Genomic DNA, 23,585 nt, shown 5'->3' with positions numbered 1-23,585 from the left:
GCCTCCCGCTGCCCCGCTGGGTTTACCACCACGCCAGCGCGACCGCCGAGTGGAGTGCGGGCTGGGGACCACATTTCCCACCAGCCCCTGCGGCCCACGCATCACCAAACCGCGCCAGGAGGCTCATAAAAACAGTATAAGCCCCGCCTCGCGGGACGCCGGGCGAAGCCCGGGCAAAGGGCAGGCCCTCTTAGGCCCTAGGAGTCTGGTCTGGGCCACGTCTCTTGGTTACACCAGCAAGCCATCGCCCAAGGTAATTCATCTGCTGACTTGTGTGTGAATAGATTGCGGCTTAACATAGTATCTGCTTAGGCGCTAAGTGGAATCATGGTTAAAAAGACGCCAATGTCAACTCGATCCATGTCAAGGAAATTAGCACAGGCAACAACCCCACTCCCAAGCTTAACTGCGATTGACAAAATGTTGCAACAAACAATAGGGGTAGTTGTCACTGCCATAGAAAACACCGAAAGGCGTCTTTTACTACCACCGAGCATGTGTTTGATAACTCACCCCACACAAGGAACTAATATACCAGCAAATACCTCCATAATAACAGCTTTGTTACAGGACTCAATATTACTGCAATCATACGCGGACTTGCCGGGGAATGATCAGAACTATGTTGATGTACTACAACAGTCATTACCCACCGATTTTGCTACTCGGGAGAACAGGCTGTCATTAACCCCCAACTTACAGCCAAGTGAGGTTCCCCTATCAGTTATTAATGTGTCTAATGTTAGAGATGAGTTAGACGATTGTGGCGATAATGATGTTAACCCAGTAGAAAAGACATCCGATATGAGCCCATCACAAAGTATAAGTGGTAATGGACCGAGTGGATCCAAAGGTAGATCGGCACCCAGTAGGAAACTGGTCATTGTAAATAGATACGGGGGAGACATAGAAGTAAAAAGAAGAGATCAAATCAAATTTCCTCGAAACAAGGGGGGGGAACAAATCTGAGCAGAGCAGCAACTCACAATTAAACGAAAACCAGGGTACTGCTCAACAAGACTCACTACAGCTCGAGCACCTAGTAAAGTCACAAATTACCCCAATAACTGAAAGACTGAGGGTCTTAACTGACAAGGTAGAGAATTTAGAAAAGCTGGGAATAGCTAATCTAGATTTGTTAGAACATATTAGTACACAGAACAAGCAACCTACAATTAATGCCCAAAAGGGGAAGCCTAATAACAACTTGACTGGTGGTGACACGAGAGTAGCTAGCCCCCTTGCACCGGCAATTGTAGTCACTGCTCCGGAAAAAGTAACTACTAACATCTCTTCAATAACAACGGGGCAAAAACCTGTTGTGGAACAAAGGAAGAAAGGCAGCCTAGAACCAAACAATATGGACAGGGCAGCACCTGTCCGGAACACCAATAATATAATCCCCGCAACGATTAACTTGCCACCGGAAAGCAGCGCGTATGTAGCCATCCTTGCCAATGTACCAAAGTTAAAGCCAACCCAATTCGAAAACCAGCAAACACTTAAGAATAAAACATTACATTGGCTCACTAGAAATTGCGGGTTTCCAATGCGGTGAGCAAATCAGATTATATCAACCCAGAGAGTAGGTTGGGTGGGACCCAGTAAAAAGGAGATAAATGGAGACTGTATAGTTATAAACTACAGGACATCCGACTGGGCGAGAGACTCAATCTTAAATGCACCGATGCCCTCCGAACGGGAATATAACACAACCCTACTACCTTTAGACTATTTTTACAGGGGCCAGTCAGGGAAACATCCTATAGCACGGACAATCGACCATTACAGAGCTACCCATTCCAACCAATATAACTCAGCCTATGATTTTGCTCCAATATATAACCCATGGGATAACTTCACAATCCCGACCTACAACAGATTTCAGGTGTTTGGCTCATTGGATGAGAATGATTGACTGAGGGAACGAACCACATTACCTCAACCACCAGACATAACTATCACTATGGGAATGGCTGAAACCGATACAGGTATATCTGGCATAAATAGGGTAGCCGGGGATATAGTAGAAATGATAGCAATTGATGGTTCGTACATAACTGACAATACAGTTCAGATTGATGTAACCCTCGTCATAGACACCACCCCGGCTGAAAGTCTAGAAACAGTTGCACCTTATGACACTGCACAGGATAATACCGATGAAGGCCTTAACATAATTACCTGGAATAAAGCAGGTATTTTGCCAGTAAATTAACTACCCCTTTTTGGAACACCTTTATTACACAGGAGCATGATATAATTTGTCTCCAGGAGACGTGGCAGAGCCCAAATACAAGTTGAGGGGTATACATCATATAGTGTGGAGGCAACAATCCCCTCAGCAGGAAGAGCAAAAGGTGGACTCCTGACTTTGGTATCAACTACCTTAACTGAGTTCAGCCCTGGTAGCCGTGTAGAGGTGGCCCCGTATGCACAGATTTTGCGCCTGGTACATGGTAAAGGTAGGGACCTAGTTATAGTTAACTTCTATAATAACATCAGTGGAGCCAATCGGGGCATGATTTTACAAGATATAGAGCGGGCAATAGAGGGAGTATTAGAGCAAATAGGTGACCCCCCTGTAATAATTTGGGTGGGAGATTTTAACATTCAAGCGTGCAGTCACGCACTGAAGGGGATCTGTGGTCGAGGGGAATACTATAGCTGAGGTAGTAATGTTTATAACCATTTCCCCCACTCCAACTACGGAAGCGCTTGAATAATTTAGCCGCTAAATTAGATCTGGAGCTACTAGACTGCACAAAGAATAGAAACAATGTAGAGTGCCCGTCATTTAAAGGGAGGGATGCTCACTCCAACATTGACCACTTTCTGGTGTCCAATGGATCAGTCTATTCCAACCTATGGGTAGTCGAGCAGACCGTGAGCCATCATAACAGCATATCGCTAGTACTATTTGGATGGGGGCGAAAAACCCATGCTCATGGAAGACCCGTTCAAGGGATCACAGCAGAAAGACCGAACGGCATGAGAATAAAGTGGGTTAGAATCAACCCCGCCCAATTTATGATGGAAGTACTCTTAAAATGTAGTGTGGAAATTGATTATTGTCTTGGTTCCAAAGTGACGCCAGGTAATTTACTCATTAACTTTTTAAAAATAACTAAAATTATCGACAACTCACTTACAGTCAGGAGCAGAAAGTTGAGGAAAATCCAAGTGGTCTGGTTCGATAAGAATTGTGCTCAGTCACTAAACAAACTCAAACTAGCTCTAGACACCAAGCCCAGAGATATAGCAAAAATTAGAGAGGAGCGCCACAATTATAAGATCTCACTGGCCACCAGGAAAAAAGAACTCCAAAACGAGGCTTGGACTAATTTGGACATGGCAGCCGCAACAAAAAACCACAAATTATTCTGGGAAACCATTAATAGCCCGCTCCTAAAGAATGACAACATCCCTGAAATTACCTCACATGTAAGCTGTCGCGCCTGGATAGCCCACTTTACTGGGATTTATAATTCTGATTTTAATTTAGATGGGCCGATTTTAGATACAGATACAGCACCCAGTTCAAAATGGCAAAAAAGCAGCTATCTGTGACCCTAACCAAGGTCACAGAGGCAATTAGAAAGAGTAAGGGCGGTAAAGCCCCGGGCCCCGATGGGGTGCCCATGGACTTTTATAAACATGAAATGAATTTATGGGCACCTATCCTGACACGTTATTTTAATGCTGCCATAGAAGATAGGCATCCACCAACATGGGGCCAGTCCATTATCGTACCTCTTTACAAGAAAGGCCCCAGGTCAGAGGCACGTAACTACCGCCCCATCTCGCTTCTGGACTCGTCAATTACAATTCTTAGCCGAGTCCTTTTAGAGAGACTGGAAGCCTGGGTTGAGGAAAATAACATCTTATCCCCAGTGCAGTACGGGTTCAGAAGGGGGATGGGAACAATGGAGCAGTGTGTGAACCTGGAGTTAATCATTAGTAAATACACAAAGGCCAAAGAAGGTAATTTATTTTTGTGTTTCGCCGATTTAAGCTCGGCTTTTGATCTGGTGGAACATTTGCTCTTATGGCCAGTTTTACTAGAAATGGGCACCCCTAATGAAATTATTTACTTCCTGGCCAGACTCTATGAAAACTTGTCCAGTAAAGTTAGATTCGGTACTGCTGGCGAATGCACACCTTTCTTTAGAATTAACAGAGGCATTCGACAAGGATGTGTTCTTGCCCCTCTTTTGTTTTCTTTGTTCATAATTCATATCGATCAAATCCTAAGAACAACCCAAGTAGATGCCCCCATTATAAACGGTAATCCGATTCCAATCCTTTTATACGCAGACGACGCGGTCCTTCTCTCCCGGACCCAAAACGGCCTGCAATGTCTAATTAATAAGTTTCAGACCTTCATAGAAAGTAGAAAGCTGATAATCAATAAAGGAAAAACATTTATAATGTCATGCGGAAGGAAGACAAGGAAGAATTGGACCTTTTATTTAGACGGGGAGAAATTGGAAACTGTAAAAAAGTTCTGCTATTTGGGTATTACATTCTCAGGAGATGGAAGGTGGACTAACGAACAGGAGAGCGTTCGTTTTAAAATGGTCAGGAATACCAGTAGCGTTTTTAGATTCGCGGCGAAATTAGGTGGTCGTAGAATACAAGAGATGGGGTCTATCTATAATTCCAGATGCATATCATCAGCCTTGTATGGGGCAGGGATATGGGGCTATCATGCTCAGAGTGGTAACCAAATCCAGTATGAAGAGAATGCCTTCTTGAAACGACTGCTTTGTGCCCCGGCTGCGGCCTCAAATGAGTTAACACATAGGGAAGTGGCCTTAAACTATGTTAAGGACCCAATTGCCCTACGCCCCCTGGCCCTATAGCGTTCAATCTGGTCAAAAGAAGAAACAAAATTAACTCAGGATGTGATTATTGACTGCTTAAGGCTCGACCACCGCTCAAATATACCCTGGTTATGCCATATTCAATCCTGGTATAAAACACTCTATGATCTTGATGTTTTCAGAGAACCCACCATGGGGGCAGGTTTATCAAAAAAAGAGCTTAAAGTCACCTTCCTGAACCATAAAAGAAGCACTAGAATGACAGAATATGCAAAACAAAGCACGTTCAACTCTTACTTAGAGTACAGCGTTAACGAAGGCTTTCAGTCATACCTTACTGTTGTTATCAAAAGCTCCCCTCGCTTTGTTTTAACTCGTTTACGCCTAGGAATTGTGCACCACCTAGTAGCATTCCCACTGATGAAGCAGCAGCATGGCTCATGTTTATGCCCCTGTGACAGCATTTCAAAGCAGAGTAGCTGTCAATTTATGTTGTTTTGTAAATTTTATATTCCTTATAGGAAATTTTATCTGAAACCCATCTTTTTAAAATATGATATACGTAGTACCAAGAAAGCGATGCAGCTGATGTTTAATTTAGGGAGCCCAGACATATGCTTCCATGTGGCTACATACATTTTAAAATGCATATTTGCACGGAAATCAATCATTGTATGAATTTAATACATGGTTTTAACTCATATGCACTTTATTAATATTAGTTCGCACATGTATTTTAATACGAAAGCATACACTGTTTTTAACCTATATGCACTTTGTCATTGCCATTTTGCACATGTGCCTGAAAATGAGTATTTTACATTGTGTTTGCCAACTTTGCATATCTGATTAATTCGGCCATCTCTTCAATATACGATATATGTTAAACCAAGACAGCGCTACAGCTGATGTTTAACTTAGGGAGCCCAGACATATGCTTCCATGTGGCCACATACATTTCTAATTACATCTTTGCACAGAAACCAATCATTATATTAACTTCATACATGGTTTTTAACTCATATGCACCTTATCGATATTAGCTCGCACATGTATATAAGGATGAAGGTACATAATGTTTTAAAATATATGCACTTTGTCATTGCAATTTTGCACATGCGCCTGATAATGAATATTTTATATTGTGCTTGCCAACTTTGTACATTTGATTAATTCGGCTATCGCATTTTATGATTGTTGTCCCATATCAAATCGTCAAGACACGTATCTCTTACGACAAATGTTTTTATCATGAAAAGTAAATCCCTTGTTACGTGCCCCCAGAAGTAATAAGGAGCACATAACGCTATATTTGGTACCCGATAAATTAGGGTTTGATGTAAATTCATGATGCACACGCAATTTTTTATTCTGTATTTGTTGCTATATGGCTATATTTATATATACCGAATAAAGCATTTTGAATTTGATTTGACTACATGTTAAAGCTGAGCTGGCTGCTGATTTAACCTCGGAGCCAGGGGTCACGGCTTTTGCCCTTCATTCCGCAAACTTCAAAGGTGACAGCCCAATATTCTTCAAGAAGGATTTCCTCATGCTGACCCTTTTTATCACATCTGCATGATGCTTTTACTTCAATTTCTTTTTTTAGGTTTAAAAGGGACTACTGGAGCCCGTTTTAAGTAAACATTTCTGTCCCTTCACAGCGTTTTTCTCTCACTTCATGGAGCAATCAAGGTTACTTTCCTTTGTTGTCTTTTCTGTCAGGATCTTTAAAACACAGAGGTTACTTTATTTTGACTTAAAGTCGGGCGTGGGTAGCTTCCGGCGGAGATGAGTGTGAAGATCTCGGTAATTTTCGCTCTCAGGGAATACTTACTAATATAACAAGAACTTGGCACAGACTCTGAAAATATGAAAAGACATCTTTATTAAACTTAACATAGTGAGGCCACATCACCCAGAAGCCGTAGCAAGTGGATGAGGTAGTCTGAGGAATGAAGAGGACAGAGGCCTTTTATATGTTTTTAGCGTTACATGACTCAGTACAAAAAAAGAAAGGGGCAGTTCTAGCTTTTGCAAACATGCAAAAAAAAAACATTCCTTCTTACACAAGCTGCAGAAACCCATAATAAAAAAAACCCGGCACATCCCCATCGTAAACAGGCCATAAAGAAGGGAGCAGAGACAGGTGTGAGTAAGATAAGACAGGGTGTGTGTGCGATGAAAAGGTTTATGGCATGTTGTGCCTTGATGTTATCTCGCTCGGCCACTGGGAAAGGAACTGGCCGGGCAGGTTCGGCCTGGGGCAATGGTTTCAGCTTGCCCAGGTCACAGAGAAGTCAATTAAGGTGTACGTGTCCTTTGGAATTGAATTTGGCTGTAGTTATAAGCCTATGTGAGGGCAACTCACAAAATGGCTGCTGTACATAAAATGGAAGCCAAGGGTTCAGGACGAAAATGACGATTTCGAGGTGAAATCGTTACTGGAATATGACGAAAATGCTTGTACATAGTGTACTAGCCATTCTCGGTCTTTTGATATAAAAATTGTCATGCTACGTCAAAGTTTATTACACGAGTCCAGAATTTTCAGTACCACAGACGCTCCTTTTGCCCTTACATAGGCAATAACCTATACTCACGCTAGTCTGGGTCCAGGTCTATATTTATCAAATCATCAAGATGTTGCTGAAGCATAATCCTATTACTTAGCGACTCTCTCGGGACAGGTCTCCTTACACACGCAGTAGCACAAAGGCCATATATGGCAGGACCAAATAGGGAATGCCTCTATCTGTAGTATGTGGTATAAGACCACACACCCAACACTTAGTGATGTTCACTACTAACTGGTGTCGATGCAGAAACTGAACAAAAGGAATTATCAGTAAACTCTGACCTCCTAACTAGTCCATGTTCAGGTAAAATCTGGAAAGAATGCAAAGAAGTAGAAGTAGGAAGAGACTAGGTTGGGAGGTGGGTACAGATGTGAATTGGGCAGCAAAAACAATCCCACCCATAAAAGACAATGCCATGTTTATAAAACACTAGAAAACACGTCATTAAGAACATATAGACAAAGTAGTGACCGCTATTACAAATGAAATCATAATTTTTCACAACCCTAAGCAAAAGGTAAATCCTAAAATTATCTAGTAACATTGTAAGTCTTCCTATGCATTTTCTGTAATTTATTATATGTTCAAGTGAAACAGTGGTGACCCTCATTAATGCTCTGAGGTGAAAAGGGGATACTCTTCCACAGGAAATGGACTTTATTCTGCTTTTACTAAAGAGAATACTACTTAAAAATAATGCCAGTTGAACAATAAAATCATTCTCCTAACACTTAGTCTATACAATCACACGGAAACCTCTTGTTAAACCAACTATGCCCAGAGTCTGTTCAAAAAGCCTCTCTGGCAGGCTTCTATTGTCCAATCAAGTCTGCTCCCGTTGTTGCATGGGCCTTTGGATTCAGGCCTCCCATGCTCTGATGCTCAGTATCTGTTGGAGTGCCCTCCTGGCAAACACTCATAGTTCATTCAAAAAGTCTCAATGTCTCAAGGCAGTGCACCGTATCTCTCCTCTGCGGCAGACACTACAGATATTGTGCTCTTCTCGTGCAGACCCGGGACCATTCTCAGACTCCAACACTCATCATTCAGTGTCAGAGGACGCTCAGGCCGCTCTTTCATGGGCACCAGAATGGAGTGCCTTTTGCCACTCTTGGATCCTCCGGTGCACTGCACTTTCCGTTGAAGCAAAGGAAAAAAGGGGGGTGCGTGGCCAAAACTGAGGCCAAGGGGCTCAAGGGACTGCACACTGTCAGAGGTTAACCAGCACATGACAGGCGCTCTTTTGCACTGAAATCTCAAGGGACTGCACACTGTCAGAGGTTAACCAGCACATGACAGGCGCTCTTTTGCACTGAAATCTCAAGGGACTGTGGCAAAATCTTCTTTTCTGATGTTGAACGCCTTCTGATGAAGCAAGTGCGATGCTTTAAACAGTTCATTGTACAACAAGGGGACTGCAAACAGGTGGCCTGCGATCTTCAAAGGAGTGGCCACACACCATGGGACAATCCTGCGTTGAAATACACTGTCATTCTCATAGGCAATACAAAAACAAAGGCAATAGGCAAAACAGTGTCTCTAGGCTCTTCAATTGGGTTTCCGTGTGAGAGCATATCCTTCACCATCTAAGGAATGGGAATTCTATCTGAATGGATGTCCTCACACATAGTGGCAGGTCTAATGGGGCAAACACATTTTATCTCGATGATTGCATTATAGGTGTTCCTAAATTCCTCATCTAGAACATCTCAAAAGCGGGATCACATACATATTATCATAATAATTGTGCATCAGGTGGGACTATGCAATGCAAAAGCTAATGGTCACGATGTGGAAACAAAAGACAAGAACTAGAGAGTCCTGGTATTTCCATTATTTAAAATACATCTGGTCCATCAAAAATTAAAGCAGTAAAAAGGAATTAAAACCAGATTAGAATAGGCATTGACTTTGTCATATTAAAAAAACGTAATGAGTCTTCTATTGAGGTGGAAAGCTTATCTTACTATAGTATTGAGTCAGTTAATCAGTCCTAACATTCCTAACAGTTAGACTGGAAAAACATCAGAATAGGCCTAAAGAAAATTCTTAGAAACCAGTTTAGTTATGCAACAGGGAATTATACATAAAATGGGGGTCCATGGTACATTACTGCAATCTGAAAGTGCGAACCTGAACAATACACTACTAATAAATAAAAGTTGACTAGTGAAAGGAATACGGAAAGGAGAATAGGACACAGCTAAAATCCCCAATAACTAGGCCTGATGTGCTTGGGTGATAGTCAGGCATGTGACACAATGCCAAGAGTATGGGTGATACACAAAAAAAAATCACAATAGTCTACAAATTTAAATCTACCGTTGGCCACTACACCATATACGGTAATCTCAGCTAATGTTCCAGTTCCTTCTTCAGGAAAAAATGAAACCTGGTTTCTTTTACGGTCCAGAGCCATAGGAAAGCCACTTAGGAAGCAGAATAAAACTGACTAATGTGAAATAGAAATTAGGTCACCATGTATAAGAGTCACAAATCTATAATTTATCCTTACGTCCAATCAGGATATATAATTTTAGGGCTGCCTGTTCCTTACAGGAAAGGGCAGTATCGTGACTACAAATGACACAATTTGCTGTTTATTTTTCTTCAATACTTATAGCCAAATTTGACATACACTGGTGAAGTGGTGTCTATCTGGTTCACAATATGTAAAAAAATCATATCTGTGAATTTTAGTATCAGCGAAAATGTTACCCAACTGTTGACAGCGACACGTATCGTCATACATATCCCTCACAACAACACAGGTGAATTTGTAAAAATTTCTTAAGCGGCAACATACAACATAAAACATGCGTCAAGCCATCAGATATACTCGCTGTAAAACAATAGCATATATAAATGAGCGGTGACGCATAATACCGTGTAAGGATACCCTCCTGTTTGACAGTAGATCACCAATAGTGGGTATCTGCTGTCAAATACAACTTTCGGACACACAGAACCAGCAAGAACAATTCATGATAGAAAGAAATACACAAACATGAAAAACGCATGGACATTTCTTTTCAAAGGAGTTGCGCAAAAAAACCCCCATCTCATTTCAATCAACCAAACTCACGTGTCTTGTTAGGCTTAAAAGCCACCAGAGCAATCCAGGAATGATCTGTGAGCAGAAGCGAAAAGGAAAAAAAAATATATAGTACACAAAAGAGACATATACAATATGTACAGATAATACAGATAATAAACCGACATCAATTGTAACTTTTAAGTGGAAGACAAAACATGATACACATTAACAAACACAAAAATAAATTTCCATTACTTAACTGTTACCATCTTGTCAGTCACCTTGCAACATGAAGCCTTTTTAACTTTTAGAGGTAAAATCCTTTCCCTGACACCTAAAATTAGTCTTGTGCCACAATCTCCATGATAAAAAAAACTTCTTAATTGGCAAATCGTTCTTACTTATTCATGTAGGCTTCAAAATTTTGGTAAAAGGCTGCATCTTATTTTTTTGTCTAAGACGTAATGCAACACTTCTTTTTCTGTACTAGCAGACATTATTTTTTTAGAGCAGAAATACAAATGTCATGATGTTGGGACTTTGAAAGAAACCTTTCAAGTAACCTTTTTTATATTTCCCTTTGGAATTAAGTCTTTAACTTTAAACCAGAAATTCCACCTTTCAGAGGCCTGTTTAGCAAGGTTATTCTGCATTTCACAGAGACAAGGCTCGAATTTAAAAGGTCACAATGTCAACATGACAGAGACAGAAGGCCTACTACATTTACAGTGAAGGGTTCACACATACCAGTTTTTAGAACAAATGCTTGGTACCGCTAAAGTTAGAACCTTCAACCCTGATATTAAACACAAACCTCTGCACCGGGCATATTGGCTCACTGAGCTATGAAAAACAACCTTAATAACAAATCGCAAGTTTGTATTATACACAAATGTATGCATTTACTGAAGCCACAGACACTTTCAAGCTATGGTAAATAATAAGAATCTGTGTTAAAAAACCATTTAACTCAATTTCGACTTTTATCTTTGGGGCACTTAAAAATAAATATCCTATAATTGTTTTACATATTAATCATCCTCAGGATGTTCTTTACACGTTACAGATATTAGACATTAGTCATATCTCATGTAAATCCTTGGAAAAATAAGTTTTTTACGCCTGCGCCAAGTGAAAACCAACATGCAAATTACCTAATTACACCGTAACACATAACTTAAATCAAATTTTAATACTAGGAGGTCATAGTATGAGTATTAAGCTTTATAAATATCAAAAAACGATTTTAAAAAGCACTTCTTTTTTTCTCAAATAATTTTTCCATGATTAATAATTTTTCGTTCAATGAAACCAATTATCTGTTTTTATGATAACTCCACATATAAAGGTAAGCTGCATCCCTTGCCTATCATTTTTAGATGCAGTCATTTATGCGCCTACGCACAAAAAGCCTAACTTAAAACATGACATTTTTCGCGCCATTTTGGAAGGGCAATCAGTATTTTCAACAGAACCAAAAATATACTTTGAAAAGAATGCTTTAAGAGAGGAAAACCGCATTTGGAATGTCTTCCAGTGATACAAAGTGATGAACCTTATTTTTGTAACCCGCTAAAACACTATTCTGAAATGAAAAAGGCCATCTGTGATTAACTAACAGCTAAGTCCTGGGCTAAATAAACATTCCAATGCTATTTATGGCCTTCGAAAAACAACTTCTGCTGCCTTAAGGCAGGAAAGGCTGAAACCTGAAAGAGTGCTGAAACCTGAGCACGCTTTCAGTTTTACTGAAAACAGACATTTCAAGTTTTAAAAATGCACGTGCAAAAAGATGCATTTAAATCTAGCAAAAATTCGCTTTGGCTGAATGTTTGCCTTTAAAAAACGCTACAAATTTGTTTTGCTATCAAAGGCACAATTATTTTTGAGGCCCTTCATATTCCTAGTGAATGTGAATTTTAACTTGTCTATTTTAAGCATTTAACAGTTTGCACATATGCGTTTTTGCTAAGTCTGTAAATTAAATAGCAACACATATCGATTTTTAGCATGTGACATAGTAAATTGCTGGAGTGTTATTTAATTTCTACTTAATAATAATTAATCTGACATTTTACTTAACAGACTGAAAACATCAAGAAAGAATTTTCAGTACCACAAGTGACATAACACTCCAACGCTGCCCAACCAAAGTGTAGTTGAGGGGTAGGGGGGCAGAGAGAAGTGATGAACTTCACATACTTCCTGTAAGTAGGATTCTTCGTTGTAAAGGACTTCATTGAAAAATCGTGGTTCAGGACTTCGTGGAATGTGAATCTTCGTTGTTAAGATTTCGTTGTTAAGGTAAGCTGTTGTTTGAACTTCATTGTTTAGGATGTTTCCCCCCACAGCAGGACTTCATTCCCTTGGGGGGTTGGGAGTCTGTGGTGATCACACTTTCCATATCGGCATAGTGTCAGCCGGCACCAAACAGCTCTACGCCCACTATATACTATAGTGTAACTACCCTACAGGGGAGGGTCTTCAAAAACATTACAGTAATCTCCTCTCCAAACACACTTTCAAATAAGCCCCCACCTCCTCCACAGCTTCATTATGAAATCATCACTTCTTCGAAAATTGATGACAAAATAAATAGCAGTCCCAAAACATTACATTTCCTGACTTCATCTTCCCTCCACCAAAAAACCCTCTGTAATTTCACACCTAATAAACCTGTGCAGCTAATCACATAAAATATAAACTAATATACATATTACTAATTTAAAAATCTATATTTTAAACAACCATATTTTTGCAAACGATATTAATGGCTTCAATATTTTTTTTGCTATATTTGTTACCTCAAATTCAATATTCTTGACCATGATAATCTTGCTGTCAATATTTCTGTGTCACAATATTTCCGATTCGATATTTGTGTAAGTAAACATTCCCAACTGGATATTCTACCTGCATACCGATTTTCACCATGTTGGTGAAAGTAAGAATCTGACGTTGCCAACCTTCGCCTGGTGATGGTGTTGGGGTGTTCAATGGGAGTGCAGGGAGAAGGGGCCCTTCCTTTCTCCTCTATCTGTTAATATAATCTAAACTCTCCTCCCTGACCTTTGTAGTCCTTTGCTTTCAATCCTCACAGCTCTCAGATGTCGCATCTTGATTGCATGTAAGTTCTTTATAAAACTCCTTAAATAATTATGTGAATTGTGTGCTGTAGCCGCACCAAACATTCCTTCGGGTACTGTGGGGAGCGAGTGGAGGAGCAGACAAGCTGTGCCTTAACTTTGTTCTTTTGGCACCGCCGGCGGTAGTGGTACGCCGCCTGGGGGACTACAATCTCCATCTTCCACTATGCCTGGAGCGCCTTCAAAGCACCGACCTGCAGCATGAGACTTGTGTAGGGACGCACCCAGGCCGCGCCCGGGCAAAGCCCGGGCCAAGGGCAGGACCGTCCACACCGTAAGAGCCCCCCTCTAACGTCCTGCACCTGACTGAAGGCAACTGTTTCCTGGTTAGTCTTTCATTGTCATATGGTAAAGGCCAAAGGTCCTATGAAAAGAGTGGGTGCAAGGACTGTAGCAATGCTGGACACGTTCCTGTCTAGAGCAGCAAGCATCCTCACCCACAAAATTTAGTTAACGGAGAGGCGCTTATCAATGGAACTCCTTGTTTTTCCCACGGTATCACCCATAGGGAGCACCCATGAGGTCCCTCCACAATCTCACTCACCTCAACCTTTTAATATCCGGTGACCTCCTACTGGATCAACAGGAATTCTCACCTGCAATTACAGCTCCACTCGATATATCTAGCAGGTACCCTGACCCTTCATTCTTCCTTTTACTGTTCGAACCAATGATCCCATAAACGATCCCACAGCAAAGCGGTGCAGGGTCGGCACGACCATCAAGACCAAGCAAACCAAACCCACTAACGCTCCCAAACCCGGGGTGCACACCTCAAAGAGTCCACAATGAGCCCTCCAATATCAGCAACGCCTTCAATTGCAAATATTCCCCACGCGAATGTAGTGCTTGAAGAGGTATTTTGGTCAGAAGTAAGTAAAAGGATGACGAGACTACTGGACCGTATTCTGACCAAGCTAACGCAGATTGAACAGCGATTGGCCAGTCTTGAACTGTACAATATACCTGCCCAATCACTGACACAGCCCTCTACAACCCACCTTGCATGTTTACCTGCAGAGGAAACCCTAGCCCACGCCAGTGAGGACCGAGGTCTGCATCCTCCACCGACACCAGGCACTTGAACTAGCCCAGCTACAAATGTTTGTGGACCGTCTCCTACAGTAACCGGCTATGCCAATGCACAGCGGGAGGCCCCATCTCTTAAAGCCACAGTTGTAAGGGACATATTACGACAGGTAACTTCACCGAATGAGGAAACAAGGGCGGCCTTTCACACAACATGAACAAGAGACGCCATTGTAACGCCTGCAGTCGATCACCTGCTACCAGTTCTTCATCTTCCATCGGCTGCCTCCCCCTTAGTATTGGTCTTGGCAATGTACTTACTCTTCAGGACAACCAGTCTGAATCTACATCCCAGCTAAAGGATAAATAATTACACTGGCTTTCTCACCATCTCAAGGACTCGGGAATCAGGAACCACCAGCTGGCCAACAAAATTATCATGGCTATGAGAGTGGGATGGTTGGGTAGTTCAGTAAAGTCCATTGCCGGAGAATGTGTGGTGATACACTTCAATTATGCATAAGTGAGTCATCTCCTTCTAAGCAATCTCCATAGATCATTCTTTAGGAACACCCAGATTATCCCTTTACCTTTAGAGCACTTTTATAAATGGGTATAACGCCGGGTTCTGGACAGTGTGGCAGGCCAAGGTCAGGTCCATCGTTCACGAGATATGTGGAGGGCCCGAACACTCAACTGAGGGTTAGGTTGCAAAACAGATTTGCCCCCCTCTCAGATCTGAAATTGTGTGACTGACTACCATCACCTTCTCTTTTACCTGCCGGGATATCACTAACACCAGCCAATACAGCACATGGAAAGCAGGTATCCTCTAAGACTCCTTTTGCGTGGAGCACAGTGAACAAAAATGAGATTAGCCTACCATCCTGGAATGCGGCAAGAATTGACTCAAAGGTAGGCAATGATCAATGGCATAATCTCTGGCAATCCCTGGAGATTGTTTGCTTCTAGGAAACATGGGTTAAGGACCCAATTTTCTTTCCAGGGTTTTGCACTTTTCACACTCCTGCAGTACCCTCAACGTCAGGCAGAGCGTAGAGGGGACTATTAACTTTAACCTCTAATACCATACCTTTACAAGTAAGGCAAGTCGGCTGGTCAAATACCCACTTCCAGCTTTTCCAACTCGAGTACAGAAACGAAGGCCCCTGGATTTTAATCAATTTTTATAATAATGAATTTGCAAGTGGTAGAAGACTTAACTAGGAAGTTGGAAAAAATGTATGCACTCAAAAAAAGAACCCTTCTAACATTATCTGGGTGGGGGACTTTAATATTCACCTTTGCAAGAATAATGAGGCTAACGTGTGTGGCCTGTATGACTCTCAGGTCAACCCCCCCCACCCATTTCTCACACAATTATTATTGTTACACCCTGAATAGTCTCCTACTCATGAGCAATCTGGAAATAATTACCAATATAAAATCAGGCCATATAGATAAACATCCAGGCGGGGTAATCAGGAGTCATCAATTGACTTAATTTTAGTTTTTTAAGCAATAAACTGAAAAGTGGCCCATGGAAATAATGTATTTACATCTTATGGCAACCATGCTATTCTACTGATCAATCTAAGTTTTCCCTGCAAGGTGAAAAAACATCAACAGGTAGTAGATAACATATCCCTAACTAGAAAAAATGGCTACCAATAAAAGTAGGCACCGGTCCAGAAGCTGAAACCTTGCGCCTGAGATAATAGCCCAAGCCAGGGAAGACGAGGGTCTTCCACTATGCAACTAGTCGCCCGGTTTAGAACCCTACTATTGAAATTAAAAATGGCACTTACCCGCACCAAGTTGGCAAACCGTACTCCAATTGGCCGTTGGTTTGATCAACCATGCTCCATAGCAAGGAAAGCCCTTATAAATCATCTAAAGGCCCATCATAAGAGACCCAACACTGATAAGATCGCTATGCAGCAACTACATGCAGGCTAGTGAAAGAAGAGAGAAGGAAATCAGGGAGAAGGCCTGGGACGACCTTGAGCAAGCTGCTTCCTCGGACAGCAGCAGGAAGTTCTGGAAATTTATAAACTCCTCTCACTTTAAAGACTCCAAGGACCCCTCCCTGGCCTGACCTGTAGATGAGGACACATGGGTGGGCTACTTCCAGAGTATCGTTGACTCCAACACCTTTCCCGCACCTTTAACTCCCAAGCTAGTCCCCTTACCCCAGGGTACAGTAAGATTTTCCCTTTCAAGTCAGAAGAGGGCTGGAGGCGTGTGCTCTAGGAAAGGCCCCGGGCCCTGACGGGTTCCTGATTGATCTTTTCCAGGAGAACTACAATATGTGGGTCCCCCTACTGACAAATGTCTTCAATAGAATAGTGGCAGAGGGCCCCCCACCATCATGGAACCAGAGTGTAATAGTCCCTATTTACAAGAAAGGAGATAGGGGCAGCCTGAAGAACTATCGCCCCATCTCCCTTCTGTACACCACCGCCAAGCTTATGGGCGGCTTTTATTAGCCAGACTGGAGGATTGGGCTTAAGAACATACTATACAGATCCAGACACAATATGTGTTCCAGAGGGAAAGTGGACGGTGGACCAATGTCTCAACTTATCGCTTTGTATAGACAAATACACCAAAGTAAAAGGTGGGAATATCTATATGGCCTTCATGGACTTGTCTACGGCCTTTGATTATGTTTCCCATCAGAAGCTGTGGCTCATGTTTGAGGGGATGGGGCCGATCCCTTGATTCGCTTCGTTTGCCACAATGCCACCGCTTGCAATCAGTATGGCGTAAATGGGGAATGTACATGTTTGTTTAAGATTGAAAGGGGAGTCAGGCAGGGATGCGTTCTCGCCCCATTTCTTTTCTCCATCTGTACAAATGGCGTGGTGGCTGTCCTGAATGTCTCACGTGCCTACATTTGACAACATCCCCCTTCCGAAACTGGCTTACGCTGATGATGCAGTCCACATCGCAAGGATACTCGTCGCCCTACAAAGCGTCATAACATTGTATGCCTCAGTTATGGCCTCCTTAGATCTTAGAGTTAATGAATCAAAAATTTTCATTATCATAGCGGGAGCCGGCAAACATGGACCAACTTCGGAGAATGGAAGACACCTTCAAAAACAGGGTATCAATACCATAATCATTCTCCAGCTACATTTTACACCCTGAATTAGGGTTACGCTATTTGCTAGATTCTATTGGACTGGCCCCAATCGTGTTGTTGGTTTCGATTTGGCGTAGGTCCACTGTTAATTTAACGCGATGCATAATTGGCGATTGTCTGAAGCTGGATCACTATAAAAAGATTGGCTGGCTCAGATACGTAGAGGCAAAATTGACTGCAATCGGGAGGGGAAATTTATTTAGGGACCCCTCATCTTGCAGGAGCGCCTCGAAACAGCAAATCTTTGAGCTATACCTGCAGAGGGCCAATTCCATCCGGAGGAAAAGAGCCAGCGACAAAAGGCGCCCCTTGCATCTGATCTTATCCCACCAACATTTGAAAAGGATTCTGGTATCTCTCCCCATTAGTATTGTCCAGCACAGATTCATTGTATTGCATTTCCGCCTGAATTTCACCCCACTGATGTTAGGTTTCCCAGAGAGGAAGTTTAAACACTCAGATTTGCCCCCTGCCCGTGTGATAACCACTCGCCTCAGACAGATCTACACTTGGTATTATTTTGTAAGTTTTACCAGACTGAAAGAAAAAGCTTTTATCCTCCCAATTTTAAGGGGTTACAAGTTCACACAATGCAGGTGGCACTTTCATTTTTAAAGACACTCTCTGATCCCTGTGTTTGCTTTTCTGTGGCTCGTTTCCTGTGCGCCTGTGTGAGGAAGAGGATGTCCCGGGTTTTCTGTCTTAAACTGTTGCAATAATGGGAAAAACTGACATATTTAAGTGAGGCGGGCCTCAGCTCCCCTAACACTCTTTCTAAGACCTTGACTGTTCTTGTAAATCTCTTTAAAATATTATCTCTAATCGATCAGGGCTCATTTGATGCAATTGTCTAGAGCCCCACAAAGATCTCAATTGTTTCATAATCGCTTTTACACGGTTTTTGTAATTACGTTTTTATGGCTTGCTTGATGAAATTTTGCTTTTATTGTCTGTTTTAAAAAGAGATGGAATAAAGATTTATGACGATGAAGAGTGCTGCACCCCCCACACTGGAAGCCCACGCGCGGGGCCTCCGGGGGCCCATCCAGAGTCAAGGGACCCGCCTTGAGGTGACACACGAACCCATTGGTGACGCGCGGGCTCGGAGTAAGGGCCCCGTGGAGTTAGAGGTTTGTAATACTTTGCATACTTGTGGTTACAAACTAGAAAAGGACACTGGCCCTTGACCTGTCCTCGGGCGGTTTCAAGGGTTCACGTGCAGTGGAGCTCTCGTGTCACAGGTTCACGTGCAGTGGGGCTCTGGTTGTTGGTCTGTCCTCGGGCCGTTGCACCTGTGTGCGTGCTGTGGAGCCGGTGATAACGATCTTTGCATAATTATCGACTGACATGTTGGTGTTTTCGCGGAGATAGCATTGATACCCAACTTAATTTTGCAAGTGCTTGTTTAGAGCTGAAGCTTTGTCCCCGGGACTCTTGGTGTGCCATAAGGGTCCGACTGGCTGTCGATAACCCTGGGGGTCGCTGTAATGTTGGTAGTAATGGGCCCTGGGCCCGCATGTTAGGCAGAGCAATAAGGGACACGGACACCAGGAATGAGTGGTAGGAAAAGGTCTTGAGCACGTGCGCTCAGCCTCTTTTATTGGCAGCGTCATGTGACACCATGACGTCTGTGGTGGGTGGGTGTATAGTGTGTTACATTACACAGGAACACTAGAACGTGTACACACCAAGACACTACATCACTCCCCTTTTTAATCAATGAAAAAACTCAACTTGATAATTCACATTTGGGGAATCAACTTATCTCAGGATGCAGTGAAGTGTTCAGTTCCATCAAGCTTTTCTATCCGCCGCAGCTTGTGAAAGGGCAGGTGGAATTCAGTCTGTTTCGGGGAACTTTTGTCCGCTCTGGCACAGGTTGGAGATGCTAGATGGAAACAGTCTGTAGACGACTGGGAGCCCCTTTTTCCTCACAGTCCTTGTGTTGTTGGCTTCCGTGGTAACGGGTGCTGTTGGAGTTCTTGCAGCTCGCCATGTAATGGATGGTCACGTACCAGTTTGGCCTCGGACTAACAGTGGGGACCTATTTTGCACTGACACCTTCTTCACTCCTAACTGTGGCAACGGCCACGTGGATGTACTTCTTCTCTGCTCTTCAACTGTGGCAACGGCCACATGGAATAACCTCCTTCCATTCTTAACTGTGGCAACGGCCACGTGGATATTCTTCCTTGCTCTCTAACAGTGGCAGGTTTGCCACCTGTCTCCCCTTTTCATACTTTCTTTTCACGGTGGCAAGCGTGCCACGCCGATCTCTCCTTTTCTTCCTTTCTGTTCACAGAGGCAGACGTGCCAACCGCTCTCTCCTTTTTCCTTTCTTTTCGCAGTGGCAGACGTGCCACACAGCTCTCTCCTCTTCTTCCTTTCTTTTCGCAGTGGCAGACGTGCCACACAGCTCTCTCCTCTTCTTCCTTTCTTTTCGCAGTGGCAGACGTGCCACACAGCTCTCTCCTCTTCTCCCTTCTTTTCGCAGTGGCAGACGTGCCACACATCTTCTTTCTTTCTTTTCGCAGTGGCAGACGTGCCACACAGCTCTCTCCTCTTCTTCCTTTCTTTTCGCAGTGGCAGACGTGCCACACAACTTCTTCCTTTCTTTTCCCAGTGGCAAGCGTGCCACTCGGATCTCTCCTCTTCTTCCTTCCTGTTTCGCGACATCACTCGGTCCGATCTTGCATCTTCTCTCCTGACCTGGCTCCTCCATGCAGGGCGCGCCCGCTGCATGTGTGATCCTGGTGTGTCCCCGACTGGAACACTTCCTCCTTCTTCCTTAGCTTCCCGAGTTGGTGTCACGAACCCTCTACTCTGGATTCTTGTTGGTGACGTTCGTGGATTGGTGTTCAGGGATCTTGATTAGGTCGAACGTCCTGGACCGTTTGGCGGTCCCGTCCTGCTGGTGTTTTGGCAGGTTTCTTCGTCCTGTCGGACTAGGCGCGTTAGCACCTTCTGGTATTGTTTGAGGGGACCCATCGCGGGTCATACTTGGTACGCGATCTTTCTGTGGATCAGCTTCTGGGGGTGCCACGCTTAGTGGTCTTCTTCGGTAACTGTTCTGCACTGTGGCGTTACCTGTGCCCTTCTTCCATCTCGTGGGGGCTGAGCCTTGCCACGTGGCACGTTATCTGCGCCCGTGCTTTCCACGGCTCTCGGACACTTGTTGCGTGTCTTCGGTATTTGCAGCTTTGGCTGGCGTCGTTTTCTTGCTGCTTTGGCTGACGTCCAGTACTTTGCTGGTTTGGACCGTCGGGTACTTGCTGCTTTGGATGGCGTCAGAAGTTTGCTGCTTCGGACCGTTGGCGGGAGTAGTTGATGCTGCGGTGATCTCCTGTGGCCACTAGGAGTCACTGCTCTCTCCGTCTTCTGATCTCGGCAGTCTTATTCCCTGATCGTTCCTCCATTGCTTGGCAGTCGTTTTCTCCAGACGTTTTGTCCTTGCTTGGATTCTTGGTGAGGCGTTGGTGCCTCTTCCCACGTCACTCTGGAAGTGGCAGCCGCCTACTCCTTGCTGGTGCGTGTGTGCGTCTTCTGCGCAGAGCGCGCTTTCTGGATTTGGGAGTTAAGATGCTTTTCTTTGGGGCGCTACTCCGCCTGTTGCCTCTAGATGGTGTTAACTTCTTTTGCGTTGAACAATGCTTGTTTCAGTGCTGGAGGATGTTGGTGCACTAATGCTTTTGGCCACTGGGTGGCAGTGTTGCTGGATCTTTTGAGCAGCCTGTCTTGTCTTTCCCGGGTGTGCACTCTACTGCTTCAGTGCACAGGGGGTTGGAGCTGCTGCTGAGAATGGGTGAGTAGATTTCCTTTGCTTTTAGTATTCCCAAAATGTACCGAATTATGAATGTGCTAAAGTCAGGCAGACATTGCAAAAGCACTGTTTATGTCCCTCTGGTGTTGTGCAGCTTTGATGCTGGGGGCAGATTTGGCAGTCTCTGTGGGTGCACCGGTGGTTCCTCTTGTTTCAGTGTCCCGGTGGGGCTTAAGTACTTCTGGCGGTGTTGACCGCTTTGCCGGCACTCTGCCACTCACGGAGCACTCAATGAGGGGGCTCTTATGCTGACGGCGGCGCTGGCCTCGTGCAGGCGCTTACTTCTCCCCTGCTCCCGTGCACTCCGCTCCTCACACGGAGCACACGAGGAGGGGGGCGCCTCTTGCTCTTGGCGGCGCTGGCCGCTTGCAGACGCTTGCTTCCCCTTGCCTCCTCTCCCCGTCCACAGCCGCCTCGGCAGTACTCACGCGGGCGGGGGTGAAGGTGTTGTGCTCCGGCGGGGAAGCGCGTCGCTCCGTTCACTCCTCCCTGGGTGGGGGGCGCTCGAGGCAGGCCGCGGTTGGGCCCCGCCGGCTCTGTGTTCCAGGAAGTTCTTGGTCCGCTGGCCCCACTTTCGCCGGTCTCCCGCCGCTGCAGCTTCTACACACCACGCTGCGCGGCGGAGACTTGCCTTGCTTCTCGCAGGCCGCGGGTGGGCTCCGCTGGCTTTGCAGTGACTGTCCTTCTCTGGGCGCTACCGGCGGGCCGCGGGTGGGCTCCGCTGACGCTGCTTAGTCTCTTCTTCGCTGGGGGTGCCGCCAGCAGGTCGCGGGTGGGCTCCGCTGGCGCTGCTGAGTCTTCCTTCGGTGGAGGCGCCGCCAACCGGTCACAGGTGGGCTCCGCTGGGCCCGGACCACGTCGCGAGGGGGGTCGGGAGGCGGTTAGCTACTCCGCTCCCTCCCCCTCGTTGATTGTATAGTTTTCGGGTCCGGCCGCCTTCCCTTCACGCCGTGGCTCACTCTGGGCCCCGCCGCTTCCGTTACACGCGCGGCGGGGGCAAGGGATGACTCGGGCAGGCCGCGGGTAGGCTCCGCTGGTCCTGCTTATTTACTGGCACAGTTTATGGCGGGCACTTCACCCCTGGGGCTCACCTTCGGCCGGCAGGCCAGATGCTCCGTCGCGGTCGCGGCGGGTGGGCTCCGCCCGGCCCGTGTGCCTCTCCGGTGGGGGTCGTAAGCCTCGCGGCCGTCGCAGGTGGCTCTGGGTGGTCCTTCTGTGGCTCCCGGTCACTGCGGGGCTCCTATGTGCTCACCGGCTTGTCGTACCGCTGTGCCTTGCTGCAGGGGATGCCCTTCAGGCGGGCAACTCTCTCCCCCTTTTCCTCAGTGTTTGGTAGTGGCACGCATGGGTTGCGCTACCGACCTCGTCGCCATTGTAATGTTGGTAGTAATGGGCCCTGGGCCCGCATGTTAGGCAGAGCAATAAGGGACACGGACACCAGGAATGAGTGGTAGGAAAAGGTCTTGAGCACGTGCGCTCAGCCTCTTTTATTGGCAGCGTCATGTGACACCATGACGTCTGTGGTGGGTGGGTGTATAGTGTGTTACATTACACAGGAACACTAGAACGTGTACACACCAAGACACTACATCCGCCGTAAGATCCGGTCTCGATGTTCGCCCAGGAGCAGCGATTCTGGGTCACGTGACCACAGCACGTGGCCTTGTTTGTTAATTACCTGATCGATTTAACTCTTGCACAGAAATGTTAGTATCTCTGTAGAATCGTTTCTCGTAGTGGTTTTTGATAACCATTTGCAATTTCCGCTGTGTTGTGTCACCGGGCCCCTCACGGGTATGAAGCGCGTGGGATTCTTACAATATTCAGCCTCGTGCACTTTGTCCCTTTTTTACAGCTCGTTTCATTGCATTTAAGTATCTTATATCGTGGAAAACTGCAGATGAATTGGTGACCCGTTGGCCGATTTTGCTTCTTGTTTTTCATTAGTGTAACTCTGGTAGAACTTTGCAACTTACCAACTATATCACTACCAG

This window comes from Lissotriton helveticus, chromosome 4_1, assembly GCF_964261635.1.
Source record: "Lissotriton helveticus chromosome 4_1, aLisHel1.1, whole genome shotgun sequence".
NCBI lineage: Eukaryota > Metazoa > Chordata > Amphibia > Caudata > Salamandridae > Lissotriton > Lissotriton helveticus.
This window is presented reverse-complemented; position numbering follows the sequence as displayed.